This window comes from Diceros bicornis, assembly GCF_020826845.1.
Source record: "Diceros bicornis minor isolate mBicDic1 chromosome 3 unlocalized genomic scaffold, mDicBic1.mat.cur SUPER_3_unloc_1, whole genome shotgun sequence".
NCBI classification, from domain to species: Eukaryota; Metazoa; Chordata; class Mammalia; order Perissodactyla; family Rhinocerotidae; genus Diceros; species Diceros bicornis.
The window spans coordinates 3157659-3178963 of record NW_026690897.1 but is presented as its reverse complement, the minus strand read 5'-3'; the positions used below and the strand labels follow the sequence as shown (position 1 = coordinate 3178963).

Genomic DNA, 21305 nt, shown 5'->3' with positions numbered 1-21305 from the left:
AAATGGGGCTCCTGGGCCAGGCTGCCAAATGGCAGGGTGATCGGACACTCAGATCCACCACCTGGACTCTCGTGTGTGTCTTTGCCTCCGTGCCTCTCCCTGGTGAGAAAAGCTCAAACCCTCTACACCACCCTCGCCCCTCCCTGCCCCATCCAGAGTGGTGAGAGCTCCAGGAGAGGAGAGTGAGGGGCAGGGGGAGCCCTGACCACCCCTTTCCCTCCCCCACCAAGTAGAAAAATCTGCTCTGGCTCAACCTTTGGCATTGGTTCCCCTGGTTCCCAAGAAACATCTTTCTCCCTCAGACCTCAGTCCTGACCCAGGAGAGAGATGGGCAGTGCCAACTCTGCACCTCCTTCCTCCATGGGGGTCTCCGAAGCCCCCAAGAGGTGTTACCCATGCCACTGCCCTCAGCCCAGGGCACTCATCCAAGATGGAGAGGTGTGCAGAACTCTATTCCCGAATATTTAGATGGTCCAGAGCCCCCCAAGCACCAGCATTCTCCCCCTCCCACCAACCGCAGGCCAGAGACCCCTGGAGGGAAGGGAGGGAGCCAGGTGACCCAGAGCCGCCCACTGTGACCTCCCCCCACCAGTCAGCATGGCCTCAGAGACCAGTGTGGTGTCCAGAAGATGATTCATGCTCTGGTGGGGCCTGGCCCGTTGTGGTGACAGAGGAGGCCATGGAGGTCAGGAGAGAAGGCTCTGGGAAGATAGGAAGGGCCAGGCCCCCACCCCATGCCAAAGCACCATTTGCCTGATCATCGAATATGAACCTGATCACCAACCACCAGCCCCTCCTGGCACTATTTACGAGGAAGATTTTTAGGAGTCTCACAGCTACCCTGGGCCACCTCTCTGAGCCTCTGGATCTGGAGGTGGGGACAACAAGGGCCCTTGCCGGCCCCGGCTAAGAGAGGGAAACTTGAGGAGCTCCCATATGAGAGCAGAGCACTCCAGCCCTGGGACTGAGGTATTTTTTAATGCCACTCTCTGAGTGAACACTGGGCTGGGGTAGGAAGAAAATACCCCCAATATATGCGTGCCCACTGTAAGCCAGGGCAGGGAGCAGCCAGTCACTGCTGTCACATCCACTGAGAAATGGAGTTAGTGATTGGTTTAGTGAGTGGAGCCTGGGGGAGGATGATGGAATCTCCCAGCAGTGGAAAGAAATGAGCTTTCCCCTTTCAGGTTCCTGGATACTGTGCTGAGGGAGGGGCAGCAGCCCTCCATTCACAGAGGCCTCCTGGGAGGGGAGAAACCAGGGTGGTGGACGGTGGTCGGCCTAGCAGAGGGCAGGCTTGGGAAGAGTGGCGGGGCTGTCCTGAGGGGAGTGGAGCCCTGCTGTAGGAGAGACCTTTCCCTACCTCTCAGAGCTCATCTGGCTCTTTTCTTTCTTTCATTTTCACATTAGAGGCAGCAAAAGGACAAGCTTACCTGTCTCTCATCCCCTTTCCATACCTTCAGCTTTGATGTCCACCCCTCCTATGACGCCTGCTCTCTTGGGAAGCTAAAGGCAGGAGCTGGTGGCTGAGGCAGCCTTTGGCCTTGGGGCTGGCGGCACCAGGAGCGGCTGGATGGGAGGTAGGAGCCGGCGGCCCGGCCCCTGGCGTCTGTGGGCAGCCTGGTGGTGAGGGATTTTGTGGCTCTTGCTTCAAGGAGGTGGGAGGCTGTGAGAGTCAGGAGTGCAAGGTGGCCCTTGCCCTGGGGGCAGGACAGTGTTCTGTGCACGGCAAACGTGTGTTCATACACACGCATGTAAGTGTGAGCATGTGCTGTGTCATCCACAATAGTGTGTGTGCGAGCACACGTGTGCAGAGCCCAAATCCTAGCTGAGGGACTGGCTCATCCAGTATTTTGAGGCTTGGTAGCATTCTTATCCGGGGGCCACATGTAGAGCTGATGGGGGTGTGGCAGGCCTTGCATGCAGGACTGCCCCAGCCCACTTGACTGTGTAAATCTGCTCTGTGGAGGGGGCAGAGGTGTCTCCAGCAGGGGCTCTGCTGTGCACTGCGAGGCCTGGCAGTCCGTGCAGCCCAAAGGGGCAAGACCTGCTGAGGCGGCTCTTCAGAAGCATCCAGTCCTTGAGTACATTGTTCACAGGGAGAGGTTTTGGGTGCTGGTGCCCCCTCGCCTACTGGGGCTCGTCCCTGAAGAGGGTCCAGCAAGTTGGAGATGGGGTGGGAAGCGGGGATGAAAAATAGGCCAAATTCATGTCCCAAGTCACAGTCCAACCCAGTGAATTTCCCTGTTCCCTGCCTCAGTTTAACTATTCAGGAAATGTTCCAGAGTGCTGGGCAGGGTAGACTCCAAAGCTGGGGTCAGGGGGTAAGAAAGAAAATCCCAAGCCAAGCTCCTGCTCTATGCCACGATCATTTCCGTTACCCTGAGATGGGGTGAGTGGATGTTGGGGGTACAGTGGGACTCTAGGGGGCCTTGCCCTGCCCAGGACCTCATCTTCGGGGGTATGGCCCTCACCCCGCCTGCCCCAGGTCACCAGCAGTAGCAGTGGCACTTACATCTGTCCCAAGGTCTGGAGAGGGGAGAACTGGGCAGCCTTACACCCTGGTGGGGACCCTCACGCTTTCTTTCTTTCTTGAGGAAACACAAAACCCTCAAGATTCATGTACTGTGTGATGGAGAGAAAAAATACCAACTGTTTCTCCAAAAAGACAATGTATGTTGTACTTTGTAAAGTGTTAATTAAAACGGAGAAAAATATCATGTTGGCTGAGGGCGTCTGATTTTGAGCTGCTCCAGGGCCACATCTCATCTCTTTCGTTCTCCATTCCATGGTCGAGGAACATGGCCAGGGGCTGGGAGGAAGGCAGAACAACCTCCCCGTTCACACCCAGCGGCTGAGAGAGGACACATCCCCAGAGCGAGAGGGGCTGTATTAGTTACCTGATGCAGGGTAACAAGTTGCCCCAAACTCAATGGATTAAGATGATTGTTTACATGTCACGGTTTCTGTGGGTTAGGAATTCGGGAGCAGTTTGAGCAGGCACCTCAGGGTCCCTCAGGAGGCTGTGATCATCTGAAGTCCTGGCTGGGACTGGAGGATCTACTTCCCAGGTGTTTTACTCACAGGGCTGGCAAGTTGGGCTCCGCTGTTGGCAGGGAACCTGTTCCTCTCCACATGGGTCTCCCCATGGGGCTACTGGAGTGTCCTCACAGTATGGTGCCCGGCTTTCCCCAGGGCAAGGGATTCAAGGGCCAGTGCAGGAACCAAAATGGTTTTTTGGCCCAGAGCCTCAGAATTCACATGCCTCTGCCTCTACCATACTCTGTGAGCATACAGCCCCGCTCTGATTTGACACAGGAGGAGAACACACAAGGGTGTGAAACCAAGAGGGCAAGGTCACTGGGGTCGTCTTGGAGACCGGCTACTGTGCCCATCATTCCTCCCAAACCTCTGGCAGAGGCAGGCCTGGGGGTGAGGGGGCCTGCGGAGCAGGACAGGGCCTTGCTGGTGCATGGGGAGGATCCGGGGCTGGATTCCGGGCCACAGGGCCTCTGGCCCAAGCCTGGAGCCCTGCTGTGGATGTCACACCACCAGGAAGGTCCTTGGTGCTAGAAGCCCAGGAGCTGATGCCTCCTGACAAGATACCCTGGGGGTACGAGGGAGGGCTCCGTACCCAGCGTCCCTCCCACAGGGCTCTGGCATTTGGTTCCTGCCCTTTTGACAGGTAGGCACGGGGGATGCCCAGGCAGGACAGAGGTCTTGGACCTTGGACACCCTTCACTGCCAGCCTTTGATGCTTTCCATTGAGGACCGGTGAGAGCAGGGCAGTGATGAAGACCTGAGCCTGCACTGAACCCCACCAACCTCCATTCCCACCCGCCTCACCCCTGCTCGCAGGAAAAGCGGACCTGGGGATTGAAGGGAGTGACAATGGGGCTGAAGCTCACTCACCACCCTGAGCCCAAGAAAGTTTTGGATGCTGTGAATGCTTTCCCTTCTGGGGTCTTCAGACTACGAACCACTCATTCCTTCAGAGACCCCATTGGAGCTGGGACATCCACGGGGACTCTTGATGTCCCCCAAAATCTCACAAGTTACAAAGACCTCCAGGGCCCCATCTCCCTTTCCGACCACTCACTCACAGTCACTGTCACTCGGGCGGTGCTGGACCTTGTGCCAGGTGCTGGGGATCCCGAGGAACAGGCTGTGGCCCCTGGACCTGCGTCTCTCTAGGAGGTGAGAAGACAGGGAAAGGAGCTATTCCAAGGAGTGCAAGGCCAGGCTAGACCACAAGGATGTGCTGTGCCCAGGGGGAGGGAATGACCACTGTCCAGTAGTAGGGGGCAGACCAAGAGCCAGGACGTTAGGGTTGAGCTTGGTAAGATGGGGACCCAGCAGAGGGAGGAGCAAAGGCGCAGAGGGCCATAGGGAACCTTGGCTGGAATGGATGAGTGCGGCGGGGGAGGGAGGAGTGGATGCGGCAGGTAGGGGAGGAGGCTGAAATGCAAGGTGGGTGCTCAGGTCCGCCAGGGGCCTCACCCTCCTATAGGCCATGGGGAGCCACTGAGGACTTCCACGCGGGGGAGCAAACTTAGCATCTGAGTGGGAGTCTGGGTTATGAAGAGGGCTGATAGGAGCAGGAAAGGGGGACTGCAAGTGTCCTGGCCTCAGTTCTCAGGAGGAGGCCCCTGGCTGGTCCTAGAGTCGTCCCTGTGCAGAGTTGGGGTGGTGGGGGCAGTGGAGTATCAGGGGACCGGCAGATGTCCAGCCAGCCCTCAGAACCATGACTGTGCCCCTCGCCCAACCAGGGCATAATATCTCATGGAGCAGGTCTGGCTTCTTGTGGCAGGTTCTCACCGCAGCTCACATTCAGATCCCCAGGGGGGTTACCCATGCCAGGACTCCACCCCGAAGAGTCTGACTCAGTTTCTCTTGGATAAAATATCGGTTTAAAACCTCCCCCACCCTCTTTGTAAAGGTAACATAAAGAACTCGGCCACAGGAGGAAAGAGCAGCTTCTGTGGTCACATGGTCCCCCCGGCTTCATCATGTGACTTTCAACTGCGGGGGTGGGGGGCTTATGATGGTGAAAACGAGCTCTCCAAAGGGAATGTGTGGGATGAGATCATGGGGGAGGTTGCACCACATAGACAATACGCTAAAACCACTGACTTGTACACTTTAAAATGGTCTTACGTCATGTGACTCACATGTCAATGTTTTAAAAATATCGATGTGGTAGAAAAAGCAACAGGAATGGACGCTGGGCATGAAGGATGGCCAAGAAAGAATGTGAGTTATTCTGACACTCTTGAGGGTTAGAGGAAGTCCCTATCAACATGGTGGAGGCAGCACAGAGAAGGAGGAGGAGGACGGAGGCAAGAACCCGGAGCTGCCACCTCGCAAAGGTCGATGGGGGAGCATCTCATTTGAGCTGTTTTTCCAGGAGCTCTGGACCTGAGCTGACCCAGCGGGAAGCTGTGCAGCATCAGCCAGACCCAGGCCCATCTGCCACCCTGATGAGCATGGGGCACCGGGAGGGTCCTGTTGTCCCGGGAGAACCTCGGAGAAGCAGGCAGAGCCTCTGAGGAGCCTGTAGGGAAAAGCGTGAGTTGTTTTCAGGGCAATTAATACTCGGTGTCTTGGACTCAAGATCACCGAGTGTGTCATGAAATACGTGGTAAAAGTGTCCAAACTTAAAAAATTAAATGAAGGCCCCAGTGATCCCACTCCTTAGGTATACACTCAAGAAAACTGAGAACACGTTCACACCAACACTTATATGTGAATGATCCAAAAAAATATAATGCTGGGCCAATGTAAAACTCGTACATGAAGTTCTGGCATTATTCATAATAGCCAAAAAGCGGAACCACCCAAATGACCACCAACTGTTGAATATGGTACATCAACACAATCAATCAGTAACTTCCCAGATGATTCTATCACACAGGCAAGGTTGAGAAGCTCAGGGTGAGGGGTTGAATCTGCCCAAAGGAATCCCCTCATGAACACGGCCTCCTTTGGCTGCTTTGGGGGCAGGCGGCCTCATCTTGATTTCCTAGTTTGAGGCCAGAATCATTAGAGGCAGCCTGCCGCCAGATGCACCAGCTGGAATGAACGCGTCCTTCTCACCACTGCATCCCTTGCACCTGGCAACTCCTGGTGTACAGTCAGACAGGAACAGGGACCCAATCAGGCCTTTGCTTCATCTTCAGGGTTCTCCCGCTGTAATGAGGGTGGATGACTTAGCTGTGGAACAGCTTCCGGTCATGAGCCTGAGCCTGTTCAGTTTCCGTCTCTGAGGGTGGACTCACACGGGGCATTTTTCTGTTGGGCACAGATTCCTGTGCTCTTCTCTGGCAACAGCTGGCACCACCCTACCAGAGCGACAGCAAGACCAAGTCTCTCCGCTCCTCATGGGCAGCCCGCACACCAGCTACATCCCACCTGTTTGCCTCCCTAGCAAGACAATGGACTCCTGGTTCGAGGAGGTGTCCACATTCTCGGGATTTTTCCTTTTAAACTTGACTGCTCGGCATGCCCTCAGTGTGGCCCCAAGAAAATCACAACGAGAGAGACTCCAAGCACTGTCTCCAGCTCAAGCTCAATCTGGGCTGTTCCGTGTGAAATATCAAGGTTTGTGTGGAAGAAAGGCTGGGTTTCTTGGTCGCCGCAGCATGAGCGCCTGAGGGTAGCTGGGTGATGCACCCTGGGAGAGAGAAGGCAAGTGTTGGGTCCTTGGGGGAGGGGATACATTCCTGGGGCTCAATCACGGGGCAGGGCAGGCCCCAGGAGAACGGAGGCCTCACAGAGCCACCCCAGTCCTGGGGGCCACCCCCAAGGCCATCTGAAGTGGTCTCTGGGAAGGTCAGGCAGCATGGTTAGGCCGAGGCACCTGAGCAGCTCCCATGCAGCCCCTGCAGGGAGAACGGACCTCAGAAGGTGTGAGTAACTCTGCTGCTGGTCAGGAGGTGCTGGGACCTGAGTGTAATGTGAGAGAAAACAGTGTGGATCTTCAGCAATGCAGCCCGAGTGTCTACCCTGTACCAGGTGCTCAGCGAGACTGCCACCTGCTGTGCCAAGTCAGAGCACTCTTCCTGCCGTGTGGTGCTCAGCGTCTGACTGTGTCACAAGAACACAGTGAGTGCACAGTAGGTGTTTCCTGACCTCGTGAAGATGTGAGACAACCACATATTCAAGAAACAAGCATGATCAGGACAGGACGCTCCTGAGTGAGTCAGGGGCGGACCTGACGAGAATGGCAGGCCAAGTGTTCTGGATTCACTGATGTCAGGGTGTGCCTGCCAGCAAGAGACCCCCGTCCCCACCAGAAATCATCATGGAGTGGCAGCCTGTATGCCCGGCATGTGGTCAGGGAAGAGAAGACCGAGACCTAGGCCCCTGGGAACGGCTATCCACTGAGGGAGACTGTGGTGGCCACCGTGTGACGAGAGTCCCTCCACCTTCTCAGGCCACACCTGCCACTTGGGCTCTGCACTGCCCTCCTCTACAGGCCCCAATGCATGCAGAAGTACAGAGCCTGAGTGTAAGACGTCAGGACAGCCAGAGGACACGTCGGAGTGGCCCGTGGTCACTGCATTCAGGGTGTCCTCACACACTCACTGAAGTGACAGGAGCCCGGAGCCTGCAGACAGACTTTTTGCAGGGGAAAAAAAGGATAAATTATAGCAAACAAAGACAGTTTCTGTGTGTTTGGGCCTGCCGAGGTCACAGGGAACCAGGAGAGCCAGCGGCAGAGTGAAGGCACGATGGAAACAGCCCCTGAAACACCAAAGTGCCTCGAAACACTCTGCAGTGGGTTTTTGAAAGATAAATCCTTATTGTATTTAAATTATTCATTTCTTTTGCATTTTTACAAGTGTTTTTTAAAAATGCTTTTCACAATTTCAAAAGACATTATTAAAATCCGGCCTGCAAAGGAAATACTTAGGCCTGTGCATGCACACGGTCGCATGCACACACTCACGCTCTCTCCGCAGTCTTTCTCTGGAGGGAACATGAGAACCAGAACCGGTGGTGCCTCTGGGACAAGAGACGGGAGACTTAGTTTTCATAAGACACTTTGTACCAAGTACATATGTTCTGTGTTCAAAAATATCAATAGCTTTGTTTAGAAGAACTGACTTAGTAAACAGTAAGATAAACTACAATTTAAGGAATAACCTTTAACTCTGAAATGAGCCTTTTGGTCTAATTGCACCCTCCCCGTATGAAAACTATTATTTTTCACTTTGGTGGCTGTGGTAAGGCACTCTAAATATTAAATATCCTGCTTTCTTTTAAATGCGCTGTAAATCATTCCTCCAAACGCGCCTCTGCAAACAGCTCCTGGCACGCCAGCTTTGTCATTTCAAATCTTTCCCCCTTGGGAGCCCCTCTGGGCCTCGTGGAGCCCGGCCTGTAGCTTCTGCCTGAGTGAGGTCCCGGGGGGCCTCTGTTTTTCTGCTCCACGTGCCCGTGGACAGCCTCTGATGAGGCCTCTTCCAGGGCACCATGGGACTGGAACCCTTGGTCAGGCTGTCCCCTGCTTGCACAGGCTGCTCACTCACAGCCCCAGGAAGGAGCTCAGCGCCAGGGAGCCTGCAGCCTGAGAAGCTGCTGCTGGGCGCTCGCTCTGGCTCTTCACCACAACGCGGTCTCTCCTGATGCCCTGGCAGAGGGTGCGCTGGGGCAGGAGGAGGCCAGCGGGGACCTGGGAGGCGAAGCAGCGCCCAGGGACCTGGTCCTGGCCCAGCCACACACTGGACGCTGCTGCCACATCAGGTAGTCTGCTCTGTGGGCACGCACTCACGCCCGTCCAGTCCAGCCTTACGCTCCATGGCAAGTAACGGTCTTCCAGGCAACCGATTCCCAGGCACCCTCGGATGTTCTTGCCTCACACAAACAGCTCTCCTTTGTCTGCACAGAAAGGAAAAGGGTGGCTTGGCTGGGCTAGGCCAGGGGAAAGTCACCAAGAAGAGGAAGGGTCATGATAATAGGCTTTCTAGAACCAGGGACAGACAGAGCCCAATGTTAAACTTCAATTTCAACCAGGCATTAACACCTCCACTTGAACGGAAAGGTATACTATCCCCAAACCAAAGACATGTGCAAGCCCAGAATGACGGTGTGTCCGCCACATGGAGAAGAGCACACGCACGGAGCTGTAGGCCCAAGAGGCTCCTGGACACGGCCCACTCTGCTCGCCCCTTATGCACACCCCTCACCCACAGCCACATCCGACCACACCCTGCCCTCCACACCTTCCGAAGTCTGAGCACTACAGTCCTGGTCACGCCCTGATAGAGGGAGACCTCCATCTGTCATTCCTTGTCTGGGTTTCCACATCTCGGGAGCATTTGGTCAAGGGACACAGGGTGACTGGGCACCTCTTTGGGCCGGGTCGATGTCTGTGTGCTGAGAGCTGGGACAGGACAGTGAGTGAACACGTACGGTTCCTGTCCTCATGGGGCAGGAGCTAGTCAAACAGTTAGAAAGAAACAAACCATCAAACCAATATATACATGTTTACAAACTGTAAACAGTGCCAGGAGGAACAAGAACGGACAGAGTGCTCTAGAGGACAGTCCAGGAGAACAAATCTAGACTGGGCTCGGGAATGCCCACCTCCAGGATGGGACCCCAGACCTCGTGGGGCAGCCTCCCACTACCCAGCCTTTAGATACCACTTCCGTCCACATCAGCTCTAGGCATTCCTTGGCACAGAGGCCCCATATAACCACCTCCACCTGAGAAGCAGAAGAAGTAGACAAGACATGGAGAAGCCAGGACTAAAATAATCTGACTGATTAATAGGGAATCCCTTTGTTCCCTTCTGTCAGAGGCCCTCTGGTCTAACCACCACCCTGGGGCCTCCACCCTCAGATTTTACGTATTTAACAGTCAGATTTTACGTATTTAACAGAACAATGCAGTCTGGCCCCCAAAAGGTTAGCAGATCTCAGGGGAAACCAACCAAGTCCAACTCCCAGCTGACCACATGCAAACGCTGGGCACAGAAGGGGAGATACCCAAGCTCTGATGCTCCTTCTACTGAGGACAGTCACGGCACCTGGAGGGTGGCTGTGGGGTCTTGGGGGAAATCTAGCAGGGGATTTCATTTCGGTGTGACCCAAAACGTCCACATGGCATGACAGCAAACAGAAAACAGTGTACTCTAGTTGAATACTTGGCACATTTCATACGGATTTCCAAGGATGTGACTCTGCACAGTTTAAGCCATAGATCATTGATACCTCCAGACTGAGTCCATAGTGACTCTCATTTTTTAAATCAAAATAGCTGTGGAAGAGTCTGGCAGCCTCAAGACATTAGCATGTGGAAGTGCTGACTCCCAGTGATGGTGCTGAGGGACTACCCCGGTCATCACTGCGACCGAGGGTGCTGTGCACACAGTCACCCCCCCACAGTCCACGCCACAGCCCGTGTGTGTTACAGGCCTGAGATCTGAACATCAGAAGACAACTGAAGGGCAGTCAGGACTCTGGGTCGGGGTCCTTGGATAGTCCTCACAGGAGCGTGGGGCCAGAGAACACAAACGAGGATGACCCAACTCATTGTCCCGGCCCAGACGCCTAAAGAGAGAACAATAACTCACCAGAGATGAGTAACTGAGATTTACAAATTAACACTCTTAGGTGCAAGGAAATAGTGAATTTACGTGAGGATCCCCACAAAATGAAATTAATTTTCTTCAGTCTTACCAGTCAGGTCAACTAAAGAGCAGCAGACTGACCCGACAGTTACTGTGCTGGAACGGGAGAGGCAATCAAGGAAAGCAGATATCCGAGGGCGGGAGGCACCTGGGCGTCTGACGGCTTTGTAACTGGGCAAACCTTCAAGAACAGCTCCATTCCAGCGTTGGCTTTGATCATTCTCTCCCGGCACTTTGGAGAAATGGGGCATATTTTCCTCCACAAAACCCCAGGGCATCTGACAAATCAGCGTCCTGCCGTCCCCCATTCCTGGGTCGGGTCAGGATTTGGGCTTGGCCAGGAGCAGGATGAGTCCCACACTTTCATTTCCCAATGGCTCTCCCGGGGATTCACCAAAACTCTGCTGGGTTCCCCAGCACCCCGACATCTCGAGGGTCCCCCTCCTACCACCGACTGGCGTCCTCTTGAGAAAATTCACTTTCACATGAGCCCAACCACAAACCAAAGGAACCAAAAACAAAACTCCAGGATGAAAAAAGACACACATTATACAACTTCAAGCCAAACAACGTCTGGATGAGCTGCTCTCTGTAATTATCCACGTGGGGCGCCCCTCCACTGGATGGATGGACACTGAAAGCTGCCCACGGCTTGGGGTGAACCTAAGAGAATGCAGCTCGGCCCGTCACTGGGGCCACACGGGCTTGGCCACTTACTGGTAAGAGGAGCAACGCGGCTGAGTCCACAGCAAATGCGGGAAACCTGGACTTCTGGGTTGAACTCCATCAAGCTGAAGAGAGTGGGTGGAATCACTTCCAGAAGAGCAGTTTCCACTAGGTTTGGTCCTTTGCCAAGAATTCCGTAGCCTCAGACAAAAACATGTCCTTCTACATGACAGTAAAAACAGCGGTCAGTAAGTCAAACCAAGTGCAGCCCTCTTCACCAGAAATTCAAACTGCACCGCCGGGATGCTTTAGATCCACAGGGATTGTTTTCTCCTCCTTGCTTGGCAAAAACACATTAATGACACTTGGAAAAGAATCAGTTTCTTTTCTCCTCTTTTAAATTCTTACTCTGGGCGTATGTCAAGCAAACTAACCAAGCTCAGAATACAAACTTCCCACACCTGGAGGGCAAGCTGGAGGGGCCTAGTCAACAAATCACCCAGAAACCCCATGTGAACACAGGAGAGCCTCAGAAGGGCAGTTGTCCCCCTACTAACAGGTCTAAGATTCACACTGACCAGGAGGGCAAGCCAAGTACAAAACACCTTAGGGCCAGATGCCGATAACTCTCAGAAATGATGTTTTGCTTATAAAAAGTGGAATACCCATCAGTGGTGCCAGATGTTTCATCCCAGGGGCATAGACCTCAGCGTCGAAACCCTAAGGCTCTTCTCCCTCTGTCTCTGTTTCTTGGTGCAGCCTCTCTGGAGGAGGCAGGGCCAGAGTCTCTGGCCCAGGCGACGGGAGGGGGTGAAAGCAGTTCCTTCTCCACTCCAGAGGTTTACTACAGAATTACTAAGCTCTGGGCTGGCTATTTGTCTACAGAGAAACCAGGGCTACTATCGTTCTGTCAGGAACGTCACCCTCACCCTCTATTAACTGAACTCACTCTAACTAGGTCTTCCCACAGCCACGTTCCCTCCCTCAGGCTGAGGTCTGTGCCTGTGAATCCAACAGACACTGACCCTTCACCATCGACCCCTCTAGAGCTTCCCAATGACCTGCCTGCAAGAGGCTCTCACCATTTCATACAGCACAGCCAGTGCCCCTACACGCCATGTGCTTAACGGTCCCCACAACTGAGAAGGGCAAGTACCGGGGGACGTTCACCCGAGTCACAGGAAGGGTCCATACTGTTAGGAAGACAAACCGGTGAGAACTTGGAAGGATTCTGGTGAACGGAAGGAGCAGATAAGTGCCAGGTCATTCATTCACTCCACAAATATGTCCCAAACAGCAAACATACGCTATACATCTAACTGGTGATGGGAACATGAGGGGAAGGAAGAGACCCGGTCCCTCTCTCTGAGTTCAGTCTAGCGGAGGAGGCAGAGGTCAGCCAGAATTATCACCCAATTAATCTGTGCTGACTGCAAGGATGGCAGGACAGGGGCCTCCGTGAGGAAACTCAGGGAGCCTGAAGTAGTTCATGGGCAGGAGCGTTTAGGAGGCTTCACTCTATCCACGCAGTCTGAGGGATGAGTAGGAGTGTGGAGGGGAGGGGAGAACACGGTATTCCACGTAGGGGAGACAGCACCTGCACAGGGAGGGAGGGGCCATGGCCCACTGAGGGAGTTTAAACAAGGGCCCAGTGGATGAAGTCAGGGGACGAGGGGGAATATTTGCAAGACGCCAGTGGGGAGCAGGGAGGGCAGATCATGCAGGATGCTGTAGACCACGGAATGGTCTGGTCTTTATTCTAAGCACAATGCGTAGCCGGTAAGTGTTCTAAGTAAGGAGTGGACATGATTCCTAGAGGGGAACGTGAGTGGACGTGGCAAACAGTGGAGAAGGAGCAGGTGGGGGACGAGCAGGGGTTCACTTTTGGACCCACTGAACTCACAGTGCTTAGAGATGGCCAAGGGCAAACGTCAAGTGGCACTGAGAGATGTCTGCACCTCCCAAGAGCATGCTGGGCCTCAGCTGCCAGCTGGAGACTCCTGAGCACACAGTCGGTGACTGCAGCCACGGTGAGGGTGAGACCTTCTGAAGGAGAAGGCAGAGGAAAGGAGGAGAGCACAGTCTTGCCATGGGGACCTCCGACATGGGAGGGCCTGGCCCAGGAGCACAGCCAGGAAACGAGCCCAGAAGGAACGAGAAAGGAAGAGAGCCCTCAGAGAGCCCAGTCACAGGGGCGAAAGGAAGACCGCTCTTCACCAAGATGCTCGGCACGTCACAGCCAATGTCAAACGCTGCTGAGAGATCAAGAAAGGGAAAGATTGGACAATGGTCTCCAGGTGCTTTATTCTTGTTTTCAGCAACATGGAGGTCACCGTAACCCTAGCAAGAGCCACTCAGCAAACTGATAAGGGTGGAAGCTGAGTGGAACGGACAGAGGAATGAGAAGGAGACAAGGACATGGGGACAGTAAGTCAATGCAGCTCCTGAGAAGTCTGGCCTAGAAGTGGAGGCAGGAGGTGAAGCGAAGGGGTGGGACTTGGGGGAACGGGAGGACGTGGAGGGCTCCACACAGGGCCCCTTAAGATGGAAGACACCTGAGTCATGTGTAAATGCTGATGGCGAGGGACGAGTAGACAGGGAGAGGCTGAAGTTGTGGGGAAGAAGGCCCAGCAGATGGAGTGAGGCTTCTGAGGAACGGGGGGGAGATGGGATCCAGGACACAGAGAGAAGCATCAGCTTCAGCAGGATGAGACACGCTTCCCCCACCGCTATAAAGGGAAGGGACCCAGGGCGGGGACAGGTAGAGGCAAGTGTGCAGGAGTCCGAGTGGGAAACTGAGGGCTTTCTCAGCTGACGGCATCTGTTTCCTCTATGAAACAGGAGGCAGGTTCTTCTGCTGAGAGTGAGAGATGGGAGGGTCAGCGGTCTGGAGGATGAAGTGTGGCCAACTTAGCTTTCCAGCAGGATTTGATCTTGGTGCCTCTGCTGAGGGATAACTTTGGAAAGGCAGATTCTAAGTGCTTTAGTGAAGACAGCAGAACAACAACAGTCCCTAAATTGACTCAAAGGAAAAGAGGGGTTTACTGATCCAGAAAGTGTACACCTAGGTGAGCGAGGCTGGCAGAGCTGGGGCCTGGCCTCTGCTGCCTGGCTTGCAGAGAGCTTCTTTACCTAACTGTGCTCTGGCAAGGGCCACTGGAAAGAAATCACTGTTGTCACTGACAGGGGAGGCTCAGGCCACAGTCAAGATCATGGTTGTGGCAGGCTACTTCTAAAATGGCCCCTAGTGATCCCCGTCTCCTGCTGTTCACACCCACGTGTACTCCCCACCCTTGTGTGGGCGCTGGACCTAGTGGCTTGCTTCTCACAAGCAGAAGGCCAGCAAAAGTGAAGGGAGGTCACTGCCCAGATTAAAGGAGAGAACACCGGCTTCTGTCTCATTGGCACTCCGTCTTACCCTCTCATTTGGTCACTCTGACGGAGCCAGCTGCCATGTTGGGAGCTGCCACGTGGAGAAGCCTACATGGCAAGGAACGGAGGAAGGCTTGGCCAGCAACCATTTGCTGGACAACTACCAGCAAGGAATTGGGGTCCCTGAATCCTGCAAACAACCATCGGTGTGCTCCTGGAAGCAGAGCCTTCCCAGTGGAACCCTACGATGACTGCAGCCTTTGAGAGACTCAGAGCCAAAGACCCAGCTAAGCCCCCCCAGATGCCTCACCCACAAAATTCAAGTGGTACTTCTACCCGCTGCTGCCGGCAGTATCAACTGGTAAAACTTCTGGAAAGCAATTTAACAACACATTCTGACAACAATAAAAATATCCTACTCGTTTGACACTCCTGGGATTTATCCTAGAGCAATAATCCAAACGAAAGAAAAAGTCACGTATGCACACAAGATAAATGTCATGATATCTCCAACGGCCACTGCACTCCGCCTCCAAAGAAGTATGCCACATGACAACAGGGAAAAGCTTACGTAATTATTTAATAAAATGGTAAAATGAATAATTAATTATGATAAATTAAATTGATGCTATATCATACAAATATTAAAAACTGTAACTGTGAAAACATTACCACCATGGAAAAATGCTTTATGTAAGTATAAATGATAAAACAAGCATATAAAACCACACCTATGGTGTGATTACTGTATACAAATGTGCACACATGGGGCCCATCCCGGTGGCGGAGCAGTTAAGTGTGCACGCTCCTCCGTTGCAGCGACCCGGGACTCCCAGGTACGGATCCCGGGCGTGCACCGATGCACCACTTGTCAAGCCATGCTGTGGCGGTGTCCCATGTGGAGTAGAGGAAGATGGACACAGATGTTAGCCCAGGGGCAATCTTTGTTAGACAAAAGAGGAGGATTGGCATCGGATGGTAGCTCAGGGCGAATCTTTCTCATCAAAAAAAAAGAAAGAACAGAAAAAAAGGGCCGGACCCGTGGCTTAGCGCTTAAGTGCCTGCGCTCCGCTGCTGGTGGCCCCGGTTCGGATCCTGGACACCCACCAATGCACCGCTTCTCCGGCCATGCTGAGGCCGTGTCCCACATACAGCAACTAGAAGGATGTGCAGCTATGGCATACAACTATCTACTGGGGCTTTGGGGGAAAAAAAAAGTAGTGCACATATGAACGAGGACTGGAAGAAAACACTAGACAATGAACAAAGATGATATCATGTGCTGGTAGGATCACTGAGAATTTCTAAAAGATTTAGTCTTATATTTAACGGCCCTCCCTTCAGACCAATATCAGAAACAAAAAGGTTAAATATACAAGCTTGAGAAAGTTTCTCAATCATTCCTCCCTGCATTAATTACATTCTTCTCAAATCAGTGAACATCAAGCTCCTTTTAGGGGACACTTGTTTTCTCTTTGAAAGCCTCATACAGTTTCCTGTCTCTGCTGAGAGAAAGGCTCACAGCTCCTCTGCTGACGGGTGGCTTTAATCCTCCACCCAATCCTTTATCCGTTCCTTTCCATGGGAGCTGGGATGAGGGCACTGGGAAGGGACAAACAGAGCAGTGGCCCCAGGAAGTGATAAGAGAGGTAAGAGTCAAATGAAGGCAGGTGGTTTTAGCCCATGAGAGCCCCACCGCTCACAGCTCCAGACTGCACCATCACAAGGGGGTGTAAGGTCCACTACCTGTTTGCCCAGCTGCGCCCCATCCACCAGAATAGACTTCTCCTTTATCCGTTAGGAACAGACTATGGTCCTGACCACAGGCGACCTATCAGACGAACAGAGGGAAGGCTGATGAGAAGAAATCCTTGGAAGCCCAGTGTCCTGCTCAAGGGACGCAAAGTACGGGAGCATTCCCTACTGCTCCTGAGCCCGTAGGGGGCCGGATCCAGGCAGGCTCCACACGGCCTCCACTTCTTATTCTTTCTCACTCCACTGCAGCCTGGTTTCTGCCTGCCCCTCCACTGACGCGGCTCTTGCTAAAGGAAAGGGCCAGATGTCCTGAGGAGAAGACCCAAGAGCTCCTCCATCCCAGTCCATCCCTGTGGAACCACTCCCTCCTCCACAAGCCTTTCTCTTCCCCATCCCTCTCTTCTGCCTCTCCAGTAGCTTCCAATCTTGTTCCTTAGCTCAGCCCTACTGCTTACCCTTCAGTGTTGGAATCCCTCTCCAAGGTCTGTCTTCTGCCCTCTTCTCTCCTCCTCTTCACGCTCCCCTGGGAGGCTGCATCCATTTCCAAGGCTTTCCCTCTCACCTCTACCCTGCTATCTCCACTCCCAACAACTCTACTGAGTTCCAGACCTGCTTTTCTAACTGCCTAATGAAAAGCACCGTTTACTAAATGCTTATTATGCCAGGCACTGTGCTAAGTCAATAACCAAGAACACCTACGAAGAAACTGAATCTCAGAGAAGGTTGGTAACTTGCCCAAAGTCATCCAGTTAATATGTGGGGAAGCAGGGACTTGAATTCGCATCCATGGGACTTTCAAGTCTGTGCAAGAAGCACCACACTCTACTGCAAACTTAAAAGCAAATTCACTCTCTACCTCCTCCTCGCGTCTCCCTCCCACTCAACCCAAGCCTGCCCCTCCTCCAGGACTCCCCCATCTGAGTTGAGAACATCAGCAGCCACTCATTTGCAGGTGGAGTCAGGCTCCACTCCTTCTAGCTCACTCCCTGGACCTCTTATCAAGCCCCACATCTGGTCAATCCTCCTTACATGTCTCTCCACCTGTCCCTTCTCCCCACGCCTTCCCAAGTGGCCTTCATCACCTCCTCCCCCAACCCTAGAAAACCCTGCATCACTCACTCTCCACCTGTCTTCCAGCCTATGCCACAGCACTCCGCTGTAAGCATGCCAAACTCCAGCCACCCCGCATGCTCTCAGCAGTTAAAGTCTCCACCTGCCCCCTCCCCTCTGCCATGAAACCTTTCCCACCCTCCATCCCCAGCCTATCTGGTACATGCCTCTGCCACCTCCTCCACGATGCCTTCTCTCCCTTCCATTCCACCGCACGGACTTAACAATTCCCCTTTTGGTACTCTTATAGCACTTTCTAGATGCATTCACTTACGTATTTAAGGATTGATCTTAGCTATCTACCACGTGCCAGGCACTGCCCCCGGGGTGGGAATAAATGGTGAGCAAGATAAAGGCAGCCTGGAACACACACAGTGCCTGGACACACTCGGGTGCAGCTAGTTTTTTAACCTGTCTTTCCCACTACAGTGTTATCCCCCCAAACATTATCAAACTTCATACCCCATGATCTACGATACATCCTGGCCTATAGTAGGCAGCTAATAATTTTTATGAAACATCTTATTAATTCATAAAATCCCTCTACCAAATTTGCCATCACCCCACCCAAATTTCACGCTTTCAGAAGTGCCCCAGGAGTCAGAATGAGTGGCTCTCAGCCCAAGCCTCTTACCTGGACCACCTGTCCACTGACGTCCTGCCTTCTATGGACTTTGTGACTTTCGCTAATGACTGAGGGCAATCTGGGTAGAAGCAAGACATATGGTCATAGTAAGCACTGTGGGGTTCTGGCCTCTCCTCTGTCACCCCTAACTGGTGGCCCCCCACACACATAACTATCAGGGAAACTCTCAAGTTCAAATAGCAGGCAGAGGTAGACCCAGGTGGGAAAGTAACACAAAACAAATAAAATCGCTTGGTGATTTTAATACGCTGCCAGAGTTGAGACTGGTGTTTAGACCCACCAGCATAATGCGAGGATCTAGAGAGAAATTTTTTTAAAGACAAACAGACATAGAACTGAAACAGAGAAATTTTTGAAGGTAATCAATTTGGTTAAAAATAAAGAGTGAATCCAAAGAAAGTCCAGGTATCCCAATCAATGCTCATGCACCTGCCCTCCCAGCAGGCTGATGCTCCCCCTGCGATGGAACAACACTCTCCACAGCTATCTGGGGAGCGCTCACTGCTCCTCTCAGGCATGAGGAACCTTGCTTGGTACTGCTCTGTGGCTCTATCACACAGTAATCACTCCGGAGATGTTTAATGCTCAACACAACTTGGGGAGGGGTAGTCCTTGTGGGAACTCACCTGTAAAGTTCATTTTCCACCACCTTCCTTCCACATTGTCCGTAATAGCTGTTTGCCAGGCTGAAGACTAAAGAATACCACCACCAATGAAATCAGTTCTACAGGTGTGTGGAACCCAAGAATGTCAGGACTGAGAGGGGGTCTGGAAAGTGGTCCTAGTCCAACTGCTCACCCAACTGCCACTGGGTTTCCTTCTCCAATATTCCCAGCCAGTGCAGGCACACCTCCAGGCATGCTGGGGTGCAGACCTGCTGCAACAGACTGGGACACCTGTACTTTCCCTCTGCTTCCCCTCTGGGCCCTCGTTCTGCCTCTCAGGAATTCCATAAGAGGCGAGTACCTCCTGTGAAAGGCCTCAGCACCCCCATTCCTTGGACCTGTCAACAGGCTGCCTTTGAGGCCAAGCCCCCTCTGGAAAGAGTTTCTAAACACCACCTTGGCCTTTTCCTACAAAGCACCCCTAGCCAGAAAATGAAATGTGAAAAATTTAGTCGAGGTGGCTTTCCCTGGGATAACCACTTTTTTGGCGACGATCTGGGTTACCAAGGAGCCTGGACTCTGAAAGCCCCACCTCTTGGAGGAAGCGTTAGCAAACAGCCTTCTCTCAGTACAATAGAAAAAACCGTCTACATACGCAGCCTGGCTCAGTGACTTCACGGCAAAGGGAGGCCTTGATGAGGCTGCCTGGTGTGCGCTGTCACGTTTATAAATACCTGAGATTTCCCAAGAACCACAGAGTGCAGAAACAGAAGAGAGTCAGCAAGGTCTGCCCAACACAGCTCTCTTAAGCTATCCTACTGATTTGCTCCGGGAAATTCCAACAGCTTCACAAATCACATGTGGCTCAATCAAATGGTCAACTTCAGGCCCAATGGCAAGAAACTGGTCCCCCCACCCTCCACCAATCTCCAACAGGTCAATTCACCTCCTTCACCGTCTGTCAGGACCAGAGAGTGGGCTCTGGCACAGGAGACTTGTACACCTGTGTCTCCTGAGGTCTATCCAGAGGCAGTGGGACAGGTGAGAGCTCTAAAACACACTTGTCTCCCCTCGCTCAAATGAACACAACCGGGGTCAGTGCACTGATGCAGAGTCAGAGCATTTCTAACATGAGAGATCACTGCCCCATCCTCACGTTGTTATGCAGTGAGATGGGAAAGACTTACTCAAGGTACGTAAGTTAGTGGCAGAGCGAGGAGCAGTCCCCAACTCCAACCCACTGCACCACATTGCCTCCACGACACACTGGGTTAGGGAAAAGCATCCTTAGTCTTTAAAGAAAGCTCTTCTCGTGTCATTTCACACCATTTGAACTCTTCAGGAAAGTAAAAGCAATAGCCACTTCCTGCAATAGCCACTAGGATTTCTCAGTAAGGTGAAGAACAGGATCTATATTATACGACAGCACTTAAAATAAAAGGAGGCAAAAAGAATACACAGACGCATTTGCTTGCACATGCATTAAATCTCTTCGGAAGGATGAACCGGAAACTGTTAACACAGGTTGTCTACAGGCAGAGAAACCATGGCGCTGGGAGGACAGAGGTGGAAAGCAGAGTCTTCATCATATGTTCTACTGTGCCTCTAGGATTCTGAATTATGCAAACATGGTATCTATTCATAATAGAAAATTTTAATTTTTAAATAAGCAAGTAAGGGGGAAAGATGTTTAGAAGTCACTCTAAAGAAACTTATTGTTCTTTACAATCCTACCGAGGAGGCCAGATGGGCTATGTAGGGAACGCCTCTTGCAGGTTTTAAACGATGACCTTCTGAATATTTACAATGGAGGCTAGAGTTCAGGAGAAGGTCTGTGAATGCACTGGTTCTCAACATACTCCTTACTAAGGATCCCCTACTTTCTCCTATGATCCCCATCTTTCAATAGATCTCGTCTACCAAATAAATGGCATTATGACTGCTATAATAATACACTTGCCCATTCGTATTCATCAGTGAATGATATAATTTCCAGACAACTTTTTACCTGCATGAAATATCTGGTTTATCTCAATGAGATGATGTGATTCTAGGCAAAATCAAAGAAAATGGACGATGTTGTTAGCTTATATTAGTAGCTGAAAATATGAAGTACTTTAAAATACTGACAAGTGCTTCACATCCCCCATTACTATCTGCATAGACCCCTAAGGGCCTGGGAAGCAGTAAATACATAACATCGAAAGGGAATCTGGCTCTAGGTCCAACTACCAATTGGCAGGAAATACAGAGGACAGAGGATCATGTCAAACGGCACCACAGGGATGCATTCAACAAATTGCAGACTGGAAAATTCTGTAGAATAAACAACGTGACATCATTAAATAAATATCAAGGAGAAAAGATTAAAACAGACTTAAAAGACTATAAAAGTCTTATCAACCAGTTGCCACGCCTAGACTTTCTCTGGCCCTTGATTCAAATAAATTTTTAAATTTAAAATAAAAATCTATTGACAGTTCGGAGACAAAAGGCAGTTTGAATGCTGACT

General features: G+C 52.2%; 1 long non-coding RNA gene across 1 annotated transcript; it reads right to left on the bottom strand.

Moving 5' to 3' along the window:
- Nucleotides 1-11012: 11012 nt before the first annotated feature.
- Nucleotides 11013-20916, bottom strand: LOC131402032 (uncharacterized). Its single transcript, XR_009218208.1, has 5 exons — nucleotides 20802-20916; nucleotides 18815-18881; nucleotides 18177-18246; nucleotides 16424-16508; nucleotides 11013-11527 (listed from the first exon to the last, which is right to left on the bottom strand). It is a non-coding gene; the product is annotated as an uncharacterized LOC131402032 (long non-coding RNA).
- Nucleotides 20917-21305: the final 389 nt, after the last annotated feature.